A 14121-nucleotide genomic window follows, 5' to 3' on the forward strand; every position below is an offset into this window, starting at 1 on the left:
GACTATCTGAAGGAGAAATTACCGTCTACATGGGCAATGCTACTAAGGTGGCAGCTGTTGCAGTGGGAGACGTCTACTTATCTTTTAGTAGAAATAGAAATTTGATTTTAAGAAATTGTCTTTATGTACCCAGTTTTAGAAAGAATTTAATTTTAGTTTCTAAACTGTTTTTAGATGGATATTCAGTTTCTTTCAGTAACGATGTAGTTATTAAAAGAAATAAAGTGATTATCTGTTCTGGTGCATTAGTTGGCAATTTGTATACTTTAAATCCAATTTCTTCCACAAAGCAAAACATGGAAATTTATAACTCATCTTCTAACTCTAATAAGAGAAAAGAACCTTCGGAGATGAACCAAGCATATCTTTGACATCTAAGGCTTGGTCATATTAACTTAAGTAGGATTCAGAGGCTTATAGCCGATGGACTTTTGAGTTCATTTGAGTTGGAAAATTTTCCAACTTGTGAATCTTGCTTGGAAGGTAAAATGACCAAGAGGCCGTTCAAGGCCAAGGGGTATAGAGCCAAAGAAGTGTTAGAATTGATTCACTCTGATTTGTGTGGTCCTATGTCTATCCAGGCAAGAGGAGGTTTTGAATATTTTGTCTCTTTCATAGACGATTATTCAAGATATGGATACATTTACCTAATGCGCCGCAAGTCCGAGTGCTTTGATAAGTTCAAAGAATACAAGGCTGATGTGGAGAAACGACTAGGTAAAAGTATCAAGACACTACGGTCAGATCGTGGTGGCGAATACCTCTTAGGAGAGTTTAGGAATTACTTATCAGAGGCCGGGATTCAATCCCAATTGTCTGCACCTGGAACACCCCAACAGAATGGTGTAGCAGAACGAAGGAATAAGACTCTTATGGAGATGGTTAGATCAATGATGAGTTATTCAGAATTACCAAATTCGTTTTGGGGATATGCTCTGGAAACAGCAGTATACGTTCTGAACTTAGTACCTTCTAAATCAGTTTCTTCTACTCCCATAGAATTATGGAATGGGCGAAAGCCCAGTCTAAGACATATTCGGATTTGGGGTAGTCCAGCACATGTGCTGAAACCAGATGCTGATAAGTTAGAATCCCGTACAGAAGTTCGCGTGTTTGTAGGATATCCAAAGGAACGAAAGGTGGTTTATTTTATAGTCCTAAAGACCAGAAGGTCATTGTTAGCACCAATGCCCAGTTTTTAGAAGAAGACTATATAATGGATCACAAGCCCGATAGTAAAGTTGTTTTAGAAGAACTTAGAGAGGACATGACTACTTCAGTACAGGACAAGATGAAGTACCACAAGAGTGCAACACGTGTCACACATGATACACAACCACGAATGCCTCGTCGTAGTGGGAGGGTTGTAAGGCGACTGAAAGATTCATGTTTTTAGGAGAGTCTTGGACTTGATCCGGGTAAACATGAACCTGATCCTCAACATATGACAAGCACTCCAAGATATAGATGGATCTTGGCAAAAGGCAATGAATTCGAAATAGAGTCTATGTACTCTAATAAAGTCTGGAGCTTGTAGAACCACGATGGTGTAAAAGCATTGGATGCAAGTGGATCTACAAAAGGAAAAGAGGGATGACGGGAAGGTAGAGACCTTCAAAGCTAGGCTTGTTGCGAAAGGGTACACTCGTAAAGAGGGAATCGATTATGAGGAGACCTTTTCACGGTAGCCATGCTTAAGTCGATCCGGATACTCTTATCCATTCTGCTCATATGGATTATGAGATTTGGCAAATGAATGTCAAGACGACTTTCCTTAATGGAAGTCTTGAAGAGAACATTCATATGAAGCAACCGAAGGGTTCATTGAAAAGGCAAAGAGCATCTAGTGTGCAAGCTCAATCGGTCCATTTATGGACTAAAAGCTTCAAGGTCTTGGAACATCCGGTTTAATGAAGTAATCCAGTCGTATGGATTTATTCAGTGTCCGGATGAGTCTTGTGTATACAAGAAGTGTAACGGAAACGTGGTGGTATTTCTTATACTATACGTAGATGATATTTTGTTAATTGGCAACAATGTCAAGGTATTATCAGATGTAAGGGTATGTTTGTCCAAACAATTTGATATGAAGGACTTAGGAGAGTGTGCACACATTCTTGGGATCAAAGTGATAAGGGATCGCAAGAAAAGAATGTTGTGTCTGTCCCAAGCTTCATATATAGATACAATCCTTGCTCGTTTTTGTATGCAGGATTCCAAGAAAGGTTTCTTACCTTTTAGGCATGGAATAGCTCTATCTAAAGAGATGTCTCCGAAGACATCAAAGGAGATAGAAGACATGAAAGCAGTTCCTTATGCTTCGGCTGTAGGAAGCCTTATGTATGCAATGCTATGTACGAGACCTGATATTTGTTTTGCCGTGGGCATGATCAGCAGATATCAGAGTAACCCTGGACAAGGACATTGGACTGCAGTAAAGCATATATTAAAGTACCTGAGAAGGACTAGAGATTATATGCTAATTTACCAAGCAGACGATTTGATCCCTGTGGGTTACACGGATTCAGATTTCCAATCAGATAGGGACAATAGTAAGTCTACATCAGGCTATGTGTTTACTTTAGGAGGTGGAGCCATTTCATGGAGGAGTGTTAAGCAGAAATGCGTATCGGACTCAACCATGGAAGCTGAGTATGTAGCAGCCTCTGAGGCAGCTAAAGAAGCAGTATGGCTCAGGAACTTTCTAATGGACTTAGATGTGATTCCTGGTTTGCCCAAAATCATCACAATTTATTGTGATAATAGCGGTGCAGTTGCAAACTCGAAGGAACCACGAGCTCATAAGGCAAGTAAACATATAGAGCGCAAGTACCACCTGATACGAGATATCGTGAAGCGAGGAGAAGTTGTCATCGCCAAGATTGCATCAGCGGATAACCTGGCATATCCTTTCACTAAGGCCCTTCCGGCGAAAGCTTTTGATCGGCATGTGAAGGGAATGGGAATCAGATGTATGGTAGAAGATATGGCAGCTTAGTCATTAGTATAAGTGGGAGATTGTTGGAGTGTATACTGAAAGCCTAAGCTTTTGTAAACATTTGTCTTGAATAAAGAATCACATTTGGTCAAATTATCTACATTTGTTTGTAGTTGTTCAATTAATTTATATTGTAGATAACATAGCATGTGGTGTCATATGCAGAAGATAATGTTATCAGTACCTTATAAATTATAAACAGTAGCTCACGACCAAAATGGAAAGGAACAAACCATTTGTAACACCCCTAGAAAGCCTAGATAAGAAAGTAAGGATAATGAGAGTACGAATGAAAAGAAGGTGTAAATATTCTAAGTTAAATATTAAGATGGATTTAGATGATTAAAACTTTATGAAAGAAAAATAAAGTTGAGAGTATAAATCATCTATGCATGATTTAAAATGTATGGAATTAATATGGACAAAAGGAAGAAATATGAGATAATATATATATGTATGAAATATTTATGCATAATGCATAATATAGTAATATACGAATTATTATGTACAAAATAAAATAAAATGTTAGAAGAGAGATTGAACCTTGGATCTCTTGTAAGGAACATGTATAGGATACCAAAGGGGATAGGAGAATTATTGATAAGGAAAGAAAGGATTAAGTAGTTAAGAATAAGAAAGGATTCTTTCTACTTAAAAGGAAAAGGAAGTAAAAAGAAATAAAAATATACATAAACAAGTTTTGATCCTTGGTTCTCTTGTGGATGCATGCATGTGTTAACCAAGTGGGATAGGAGAGGATATTGTAAGAGGAGAGATAGGAATTTTAATTAAAGGAGAGAAAAGAGAGAAATTAAGGGAAAGAAAAGAGAGAACTCAAAAGGCATTTCTCTAGAATATTCTTGTCATTTAAGGGGAGAAATGAATAGGGAGGATGGATCAAGTCAAGTTTCCTCCCCTCATTTTAGTATAAATAGGCATGGAGGGGTGACTTCAACTTCATCCCCCACTCATTCTCCTCTCCTCCCTTTTTGTGCCGAGACTCACCTCTCCCTCTCTCTTCTTCTTCTTGTTGCCGAGCAACACAAGAGGAAGAACCTCTTCTTCCTCTTCACTCTCTCCCTCTTTCTCTCTTGTTGTTGCCGAGCAACACAAGAGGAAAGAGAAGCCTCTTCTTCCTCCTCCTCTCCACCAAAAGACCTAGCCACTCCTCTCCTCCATTGGTGCCGAGCAAAGCAAGCAAGGAAGAAAGGTCCAAGCAAGTTCTCAACTCTAGGAAACTTAAGCGAAGAAGATAAGCTTCCCCTCACCTGTGGTACAAGGCTTTTTATATATTTTTCAGATTTTATGAGGATTTTAAAACCTAGAAACAAGTTTGAGAAAATTCGGTTAAGAAGAGCTTTCGAAATCTAGTGAGGTGTAACTAAGTCTACACTACATGATAGATTTTCTATGCCATAGAAAAGGGATCTTCTTCATGTTTTTACACCTATATGATGCTTGATCAAAGGAGTACTTAACCCTAGAATTTCGGCCAAAATAATTTTTAAGAGGCTAGGGAAATTATTGTATTACCCAACTAGTACGAGGTTCTCCCTATGAAATGTTAAGGATCATGTATTTGTTTTCTTGTTTAGAAGATAATTGAAAATAAAAGAAAAAAAAAAGGGAAAGGAACGTAGGAAGTGTTATACATAATGAGAAAGAATGAAATTTATGTTATGTATATGTCATGATATGTGATAGCATAGGAAATGCTATACATAATGAGAAAAGAATGAAATTTATGTTATGTATATGCCATGATATGTGTTAGCATAAGAAATGCTATACATAATGAGAAAAGAATGAAATTTATGTTATGTAAATGTCATGATATGTGATAGCATAGGAAATGCTATACATAATGAAAAGAAATGAAAAATAAAATGCATGAAAGATTGTTAGGGATATGATATGATAGTTATGCATGATAAATTATTTTTGTATGGTTTGTACCAAGGGTGGGCTCCGTAAACGCCGCCGGGTCGATGGAATAAGACTCGGACCTCGTCAGAAATGGGCTTCTGAATGCCCTAGGTCGATGGAGTAAGACTCGGACCTAGTATGTATGTATGGTAGGGTTCAAGACTTGCTACCTTGGACCTACTTAAGAAGCGCGCGCATTATGTATGTGGTACAAACCGGGATCCCCTCTAATGATGATATGAATTTCAAGTACTTATAAGTATAAGTTTTCAAATTTATGATGCATTGCCTACATATGTGCTTGAATTATCTGATGATTAGATATTATGTCACGTGATATTATGATATGACTATGAATATGATACCCTTGTATGTCGTATGCTTATGATACCTCGCATGATATTGATATGCAATGATATGAATTCGGTTTTAGTGAGTAGGAAAGGAACTTACTGAGCCATGAGTGCTCATAGCTTACTTTCCTTGTACCGCAGATAAAGAAGCTGGATGAGCTAGAGGAGCAACAGGAGGAGCAGATAGTGATGTGTGTGGTGGTGGCTCGGCAAAGAACGATCCGGACAAATTAATATGATTAGTTATAGAATCAACATATGCACATTTGAACAAATCAGAATATGTGATATTATGCTTAATAAATAAAATTCTTTAAAGTTTTTTATTCTTCCGCTGTTATAACTAAAGCATGTACGTAAGTAGTATAAGAACGTAGCGCCACCTTTGGTTGGGTAAGAAGGGTGGGCGTTGCAGGTGGTATCAGAGCCAAGTTTTGCCAGCTCACTACACACACATCAAGCTCCTTCCTGTCGCTCCAAGTAAGTACAGTTGCATAATTTATTTGTATGCAAAAATAGTATGATACTCTAGGATGCATGAATGGTAGCCTAGGAAGGATAGCTTAAGCTATACCCTAGAGAATGGTGCATGATGATAAGTAGGATGCATGAATGGTAGCCTAGATACAAGAACCTTAGGCTATAACATAAGAGGAATAATGAATCTTTAAAATCTTGTACAAATGAACTATATCCCGTTCGAATACGATCCCGAGGATGTGGAATATTCTGGTGAATACCTCGAGTTCGCGAATGAACCCGATATGCTGGAATACTTCAACAACTATGTGAGCGACTCGGAATCTCCGGAACACAGCGAGTTCGGAGAGGAGGATCTCGAGGAAATCGAGGAATGGAATTTGGACGATAATGAAGATGAAGATGCAGAAATTATGGAATATTATGAAGGAGAGAATGAGTTTCCTGAGATGGTCGGGGATGAATTTAACCTTGCTGAATACATGGAAATGGGTTTCAACCCCAACGATATAATAGACTTCGAGTGGGGACTGAACAACCTCGAGGGAGAACTAAATGAAGACCCGATGGAACTGGACGAACATGTTGAAGAAGACGAGGGAATGGATGAAGAGACAATAATCGACCCGGAAGAGGCATCGGAGATTCAACCTCCGATAATGCCTGATCCACCCCAGGATGATCTGGGCAAGTCGATACAGGTTGGGTTGATAATGACTACTGCTCTCATGTCCTTTATGGCAGGAGTAGTCGCAACCTACCTGGCCTTTTAAGAGAAGAAGTTATGTAATAAAAGCTTTTGATGAATAAAAAGAGTAGAAATGGTATCAATTTAAGCATAAGAATAATAGTACCATCGGCTAGATCTTGACGCGTATGAATGGTAAGGTAACCTAAAGATGATATGACAACCTAAGAAAGAATACCTCAAACTCAAACATGGCATGAAACCTAGACAGGATATGATATTCATGCATAAATGATAACTTAGACTAATCTTGTTATCATTTAGGAAAATAAGTATGACTAGAAGACGAAATGCCAGAACGGAGGAGACCGTACCTCCACCTGATTGGGCACAAGTAGTTACTGAGCTACAACGACAGCTTACGGAACAGCAACAGATGATTGCTGCCATGATGAATCAACAAGGGAATCCTGCTACCCCAAGCCGGTAGCAGCACCGGTACCATCAGTGAATCTGGCACCGGTAGTTCGTCAAGAAGCGTATCTGATCCAGTGGTAAAGACTGAGGCCAGAGAAATTCTCTGGAAATTGTGAAGCATGGGACGCACAAGCTTGGTTTAAGACAATGGAGAGCATGATAGAACTATTGGACTGGCCTGAGCATGAAAAGGTCAAATGCGTATCCTTCTGTCTCACAGGAGACGCCCGAATATGGTGGGACAGAGTGAAAGTGAAAAGACCAGTGAACCAAATGAGTTGGGCAGATTTTGAGATGGAATTCTTCGAAGAATTCTTCCACACTCGGGTGACAAGTAGGCACTATGATGAATTCACCGAATTTCGGCAAGGTGACCTAACGGTGGAAGAAGCGATGAAAAGATTCAACCGCCTGGCACGATTATGCCCGGAATTAGTTAGGACGGAGGGAGAAAGGGTCAGGCTTATGCTAAAGATGCTCAGACCCGAGATAGCACTTAATGTGGCCGGCGGAGTTAACAGACCGCGGACCACAGAAGAGTTAATTAGCAGTGCCCTAAATACCGAACACTACCTGAAGGCACTAGGAAAGGACAAGAAGCAAGCTCAGATGGAAGAACTAGAAAATATTAAGGCCAACTGGAAAGGGAACCACGGTGGAAAGGGAAAACGACGGAATGACGCTGAGATTGGTCCGTCCAACAAGCAGCTCAAGTTTTCTCAGTGCAATACATGTGGGAAGAAACATCCAGGGACATGTCGTACGGGCACTAATAAGTGCTACAACTGTGGGATAGAGGGTCATAAAGAAAAAGACTATCGTAAGGGCAAAATTAAATGCTACGACTGTGGACTGGAAGGACATCTATCTAGAGACTGCCCTACCAAAACTAAAGCACCACAGTATGTTCTGAATCAAGGTGGTCCCGCAAGGTTACACCAACTGCAGACTTCAATTGAGGGACCTTCAATGAGTCAAGGGAGATTAGAAGCTCCACCAACGTCTAAGGGAATCTGAGCAGAAATTGTCATTCTAAGTTCGGGGACGAACTTTCAATAAGTAGGGGAGATTGTAACACCCCTAGAAAGCCTAGATAAGAAAGTAAGGATAATGAGAGTACGAATGAAAAGAAGGTGTAAATATTCTAAGTTAAATATTAAGATGGATTTAGATGATTAAAACTTTATGAAAGAAAAATAAAGTTGAGAGTATAAATCATCTATGCATGATTTAAAATGTATGGAATTAATATGGACAAAAGGAAGAAATATGAGATAATATATATATGTATGAAATATTTATGCATAATGCATAATATAGTAATATACGAATTATTATGTACAAAAGAAAATAAAATGTTAGAAGAGAGATTGAACCTTGGATCTCTTGTAAGGAACATGTATAGGATACCAAAGGGGATAGGAGAATTATTGATAAGGAGAGAAAGGATTAAGTAGTTAAGAATAAGAAAGGATTCTTTCTACTTAAAAGGAAAAGGAAGTAAAAAGAAATAAAAATATACATAAACAAGTTTTGATCCTTGGTTCTCTTGTGGATGCATGCATGTGTTAACCAAGTGGGATAGGAGAGGATATTGTAAGAGGAAAGATAGGAATTTTAATTAAAGGAGAGAAAAGAGAGAAATTAAGGGAAAGAAAAGAGAGAACTCAAAAGACATTTCTCTAGAATATTCTTGTCATTTAAGGGGAGAAATGAATAGGGAGGATGGATCAAGTCAAGTTTCCTCCCCTCATTTTAGTATAAATAGGCATGGAGGGGTGACTTCAACTTCATCCCCACTCATTCTCCTCCTCTCCTCCCTTTTGTGCCGAGACTCACCTCTCCCTCTCTTCTTCTTCTTGTTGCCGAGCAACACAAGAGGAAGAACCTCTTCTTCCTCTTCACTCTCTCCCTCTTTCTCTCTTGTTGTTGCCGAGCAACACAAGAGGAAAGAGAAGCCTCTTCTTCCTCCTCCTCTCCACCAAAAGACCTAGCCACTCCTCTCCTCCATTGGTGCCGAGCAAAGCAAGCAAGGAAGAAAGGTCCAAGCAAGTTCTCAACTCTAGGAAACTTAAGCGAAGAAGGTAAGCTTCCCCTCACCTATGGTACAAGGCTTTTTATATATTTTTCAGATTTTATGAGGATTTTAAAACCTAGAAACAAGTTTGAGAAAATTCGGTTAAGAAGAGCTTTCGAAATCTAGTGAGGTGTAACTAAGTCTACACTACATGATAGATTTTCTATGCCATAGAAAAGGGATCTTCTTCATATTTTTACACCTATATGATGCTTGATCAAAGGAGTACTTAACCCTAGAATTTCGGCCAAAAATATTTTTAAGAGGCTAGGGAAATTATTGTATTACCAAACTAGTACGAGGTTCTCCCTATGAAATGTTAAGGATCATGTATTTGTTTTCTTGTTTAGAAGATAATTGAAAATAAAAGAAAAAAAAAAAAGGGAAAGGAACCTAGGAAGTGTTATACATAATGAGAAAGAATGAAATTTATGTTATGTATATGTCATGATATGTGATAGCATAGGAAATGCTATACATAATGAGAAAAGAATGAAATTTATGTTATGTATATGCCATGATATGTGTTAGCATAAGAAATGCTATACATAATGAGAAAAGAATGAAATTTATGTTATGTAAATGCCATGATATGTGATAGCATAGGAAATGCTAGACATAATGAAAAGAAATGAAAAATAAAATGCATGAAAGATTGTTAGGGATATGATATGATAGTTATGCATGATAAATTATTTTTGTATGGTTTGTACCAAGGGTGGGCTCCGTAAACGCCGCGGGGTCGATGGAATAAGACTCGGGCCTCGTCAGAAATGGGCTTCTGAATGCCCTAGGTCGATGGAGTAAGACTCGGACCTAGTATGTATGTATGGTAGGGTTCAAGACTTGCTACCTTGGACCTACTTAAGAAGCGCGCGCATTATGTATGTGGTACAAACCGGGATCCCCTCTAATGATGATATGAATTTCAAGTACTTATAAGTATAAGTTTTCAAATTCATGATGCATTGCCTACATATGTGCTTGAATTATCTGATGATTAGATATTATGTCACGTGATATTATGATATGACTATGAATATGATACCCTTGTATGTCGTATGCTTATGATAGCTCGCATGATATTGATATGCAATGATATGAATTCAGTTTTAGTGAGTAGGAAAGGAACTTACTGAGCCATGAGTGCTCATAGCTTACTTTCCTTGTACCGCAGATAAAGAAGCTGGATGAGCTAGAGGAGCAACAGGAGGAGCAGATAGTGATGTGTGTGGTGGTGGCTCGGCAAAGAACGATCCGGACAAATTAATATGATTAGTTATAGAATCAACATATGCACATTTGAACAAATCAGAATATGTGATATTATGCTTAATAAATTAAATTCTTTAAAGTTTTTTATTCTTCCGCTGTTATAACTAAAGCATGTACGTAAGTAGTATAAGAACGTAGCGCCACCTTTGGTTGGGTAAGAAGGGTGGGCGTTACACCATTAGAAGGTCGTAGTGTAATTAGGTATCAGTTTATCTTGACTGTATAATTACACTAGTACACTTAGAGTGTATTGAGCAGGACCATTTGAGGTCGTTTCTTTTATACTGATTTTATAAAGAAACAAAGACCTCAGTTATTATGGAAGTGTGTCCTCTTAATCCTAATATTATAACAAGCACATATATTTGATATTTATTTCTTTAATTTATCAATGGGTGAGATTTAGTTCGATGAATCAATAAGCCCGATAAGTTGGGAAATGGTATCACTTATAGTGTGTGTTGTTGATTATAGAAGGAAACTGTGTCCTAGAGATACTAGGTTGAGAATGTCCCCAAGAGGAGCTCATAAGGATTGTCATGTTAAACCCTGCAGGTGGACTTAGTCCGACATGACGATAAGGTTGAGTGGTACTACTCTTGGACTAAGATATTAATTAAATGAGTTGTCAGTAACTCACTTAATTAGTGGACATTCGATATCTTAAACACAGGGAGACTAACACACTCATAATAAGAAGGAGCCCAAAAATATAATTTGGGATTGGTGCGGTAGTTCAATAATAGTTCTCTAGTGGAATGAATTATTATTGATAAAATTAAGTTGTGTGTTCGGGGCGAACACGGGATGCTTAATTTTATTGGGAGACCAAAACCAATTCCTCCTCTCGGTCCCTATCATAGCCTCTTATTTATAGATTTCTATACCCACCTATACCCACCTTATATACCCACCCAATAGGTGTCGGCCAAGCTAGCTTGGGAACAAGCTAGGGCCGGCCTAGGTATAAGATTGGGTGGCCGGCCCTAGCTTGAACCCAAGCTAGTAGGGCCGGCCAAATTAAATTAAAAAAGAAATTTAATTTTAATTTTTATTATGTGGAAGATATAATTTATTAAAGAGAATTAAAATTAAAATATCTCTCTTGTAAAAGATCTACAAAAGATTAAAGAAAGAGATTAGATCTCTTTCCTTATTTGTAGATTGGTGAGATATTTTATTTTCTCTTTAAAAATTATTCACATGTTGTAAAATTAAAATTATAGAAATTTCCTTTTTATCAACCATGAAGAGATTTGAAGAGAAATTTTATTTTTTAAAATTTCCGGAAACAAATTAGGAAGTTTTAATTGTTGATTAAAACTTGTCCAATTTGTTTTCATTGATGTGGCCTGATATTAATTGGGGAAATTTTATTTTATTTTTCTCAATTAAATCATGTCAAGGAAATTAAGGAAATTTTATTGTAATTAAATTTCCTAATTTGCCTAGGCCAAGGAATATAAAAGAAGGGGTGAGGGTGCCTTCATGAGAGACAACATCTATTATTTCTCTCCCTCTTTTGTTCCTTGGTGTGGTCGGCCATCCGCTCCCTCTCTTCCTCTTGTGGTGGCCGAACCTCTCTCTCCCTTGGAGCTCTTGTGGTGGCCAGATACTACTTGGAGAAGAAGAAGAAGAAGGAGAGAAAGCTAGCATCTCTTGGAGCTTGGTTAGTATTTTGGTTTTCTCCTTGGTGAAGTTTTTCCTTTGTGGCCGAACCTTGCTTGGAGGAGAAGAAGGTGGTTGTTGGTTTCTCATCTCGGTAGATCTTGTCCCACACAACGTTCGGGTTTGGAAGAGGAATACGGTAGAAGATCAAGATGTTTTTCTACAAGGTATAACTAGTAATTTTATTTCCGCATCATGCTAGTTATTTATGGAAATAATACCAAATACAAGAGGCTTACGTTCTAGAATTTCGAATATGTTTTTTCGATGCTGTGTTCTTTTGTTTTTCTTTTCCTTGTGATTTGATTGTTCTCTTTGGTTAACCTAAAGTTATTTTAGGAAATTAAATATTAGCTTTCTATAAAAGGTTTTGTCTAGTCGGTGGTGGTTGCTCCCATATCCAAGAAGGCCATGTGCCTCGCCACGTCAGTACTGGGAACCAATTATGGAAATTAATATTTAATGGAATTAATAACTTAAGGAGACTTGGGTCGAACGTGTAAAGTTCCGCAGGAGATCCAAGTCAAAACCTAAAAGAACAAATAGATTAAGTTTTGGATCAAACGTGTTAAGTTCCGCAGGCGATCCAAAATTTAATTTAAAAGAACACATGGTAGCTAGGAAAAGGTTCAGACCTTTGTACAAAATTTTTGTACAGTGGAACCTATAGGTTTTCCGAGTAGCAACCAACACACACGAGACGGAGTTACGAAGAGGGCGCGAGCAACACAAGGTGGTCAAAGGAAGAAGTTTTGAGAAGCTGTTGACCTTAGGTTGACCATCCAATCTTCTCATTGGCTTGAGAAGATCGTAGTAGGGTCATGACACAATCACAAAATAATTAATTGCTTATATGTATGTGATGCATGTTTAATTAAGTAGTTAATTAGTGCCTAGTGATTAGATTAGATCTAAATCGTGCACATGATGCACCCTTCGATTAGATTAGATCTATCGAGTATATGATACGCATCATCGTTTAGATTAGATCTAAAACCGCGTCAACTCGTAATGCCTACCATGTCGTGATACCTACCACTACCTCGATCGCATGTTGTTGTTGAATCTGCTAAAGCAGAGCAACACATACTATCTTGGTAGGGTACGGAGGGACAATCTTGGTCCCGCCTATCAACGCATGGGTGAGTACAACTCAATTAGATTGAGTATTCCTAGTTTACTCAGTTGGATCGAGTACAACTATAGACATTCTTCCAACGGTTGGAAAGGTAGGTCAAAATCACGTTTATATTAACTCTTGGGCGTATTAGCCAAAGCTAACTCGAGTTTTAATATAAATGCGGATTTTATCCTATAAACAAGAGTTGCATAGAGATGTAATTGGTAATCGTTACCTACCGATCATACTAAGTCTTGAGCGTATTAGCCAAAGCTAACTTAAGGGTTAGTATGATGTGGATCTTGTCCCACATGAATTATAGAATTCAGTGGGAGCATCATTTAGTTAAAGGCCTAATTAAATGATTAAGAATATGATATTTATTTCTGCTTTTATTTCTGTTGTAGATTACCATGACGTCGAATACGAACACCTTCTCCCTGCGATCTATCCTCGAGAAGGACAAGCTTAACGGAGAAAACTTCCTGGACTGGTACAGGAACCTGAGAATAGTTCTCACCCAAGAATGTAAACTGTACGTTCTGGAGCAGCCCATTCCGGAGGCTCCTCCTGCCACTGCCCCGCGAGCTGACCGAGATGCTTTCAAGAAGCATCAGGATGACGCATTAGATGTGTCTTGTCTAATGCTCGCGACCATGAACTCTGAGCTTCAGAAGCAACACGAGTTAATGGGCGCTTACGATATGGTTGAACATCTTCGTCAACTGTATCAAGGTTAAGCGAGGCATGAGAGATTTGAGATCTCAAGGGCACTGTTTCAGTGCAAGATGTCAGACGGGGCTCCTGTAGGGCCATATGCACTCAAAATGATTGGGTACATAGAGAACCTACAAAGGTTGGGGTTCCCACTTGGCCAAGAGCTGGCCACTGACTTGATCTTGCAATTTTTGCCGGATAGCTACAGTCAATTCATTCTAAACTACAATATGAACGAGATTGACAAGCCACTGCCCGAGCTGCTTAGCATGTTAAGAACTGCTGAGCTGAACCTTAAGAAGGCTAAGCCCAACACTGTTCTGATGGTTCAGAAACATAAGG

Source organism: Zingiber officinale, chromosome 3A (assembly GCF_018446385.1).
Source record: "Zingiber officinale cultivar Zhangliang chromosome 3A, Zo_v1.1, whole genome shotgun sequence".
NCBI classification, from domain to species: domain Eukaryota; kingdom Viridiplantae; phylum Streptophyta; class Magnoliopsida; order Zingiberales; family Zingiberaceae; genus Zingiber; species Zingiber officinale.